The 1,581-nt window shown below is 31.8% G+C and overlaps 1 non-coding gene across 1 annotated transcript; it reads left to right on the forward strand.

Annotated features, from left to right (window-relative positions):
* Nucleotides 1-1,508: 1,508 nt before the first annotated feature.
* TRNAK-CUU (transfer RNA lysine (anticodon CUU)) lies at nt 1,509-1,581 on the forward strand. The gene has a single exon. It is a non-coding gene; the product is annotated as a tRNA-Lys (tRNA).

The raw sequence follows: 1,581 nt of genomic DNA on the forward strand, positions 1-1,581 counted from the left end.
CCTCATTTTACTGTTGCATTTTTCTTTTATTGTCACTACATGTCATGTATTAATTTAACTTTTCAAGTCCAATTCTTAATTTTGTACATCATTTGAAAGAAACCCTGCATTACAAGAGACACCAGTTGCGACTCCCATCACTTAACCCTCAGCTCCTTTGTAATCCATATTTATTCCATCTTGATTTTGTAGGCGTTTCAAAATTATATTTTAAATATTGTTGCTACGATGCTTGCTGATTTCAACTTACATGTACTTTCAAATATACTATACATATTCGTGATATAAGAATACCATCTCTGCCATTTTCGCTTCAGGAACTCATTTGTTGAGTTGATTGGATCAATTATAAGGTATTTAAGTTTAGTTTGTATTCAATTTAGGGCAATCATCATTTGAATGAAAGACAACTCTTTATCTTATCTTTGCTACATTTATTTAGTTATTCACAATATGAATAATGCATACTTCTTCACCAACCTTGCTCGCTTCAAAATTCGAAAACAAATAGCGACTCTCAACGACCTGATCTTCCATTTGCATATAAATTAATCCTATGTCTTAAAATTCTTTGTTCTTTCTACATTTTTTTAACTGGATACACCGTTCATTTTCACTATAAACTACACATGCGTTGATAAATAGTAGCAGATAAATAATAGTTCAATTAATACAAATTTTTTCATTCCAATTCGTTGATTCTTTTTCCATCACAACTTAACGTTTCAGTATGTAAGTGAAAGTTTACACATGAACTAAAAGTTTTTATAATGGCTTTCATAAAATACTTACATATTTAAAAAATGTCCAAGGTTCAACATATGACATTTTTCTGGGCTTTCCCTTGCAAAGATGCTATCACATTTTTTCTTCATGCTTTACAACTTCAATTTGATACACCTAACTAGAAAACTTAAGGCTTTTAACGTTCTTTCTACATTTTTTTAACTGGATACACCATTCATTTTCACTATAAACTACACATGCATTGATAAATAGTAGTAGATAAATAATAGTTCAATTAATAAAAAAAAAAAAATCGTTTTAATTCGTTGATTCTTCTTCCATCACAACTTAACGTTTCAGTATGTAAGTGCAAGTTTACACATGAACTAAAAGTTCTTAATGGCTTTCATAAAATACATACATATTTAGAAAATTTATTCAACCATATATTGGACTATCAAGGTAGCAGGCCCGACCATAAGTCGGGCTTAATGGCTAGTTTAAGGTAACACCCGAGACTTTTAGCAATTGATAAGTGCGTTGTTGAATTTCCCCCTTCCGATACTAATATATACGGCATCCACCTTTCATTGGATGAACTTTTTTGGGATTTGGAGTGTAAATTTTATATTTTATACTGTTTACACTTCCTATTGGAGATGCTCTAATCAATGATACAAAGTTGGTATTAGGGATATTTGCTTCCCTTTTTTTTTTCGATAAACAGGGATATTTGCTTGCCTATTATACATATATGTGTATTTGAACAAAATTAACAAGTAGCCCGTCTAGCTCAGTTGGTAGAGCGCAAGGCTCTTAACCTTGTGGTCGTGGGTTCGAGCCCCACGGTGGGCG

The sequence above is a fragment of the Coptis chinensis genome, chromosome 1 (genome assembly GCF_015680905.1).
Source record: "Coptis chinensis isolate HL-2020 chromosome 1, ASM1568090v1, whole genome shotgun sequence".
In the NCBI taxonomy this organism is placed as follows: Eukaryota; Viridiplantae; Streptophyta; class Magnoliopsida; order Ranunculales; family Ranunculaceae; genus Coptis; species Coptis chinensis.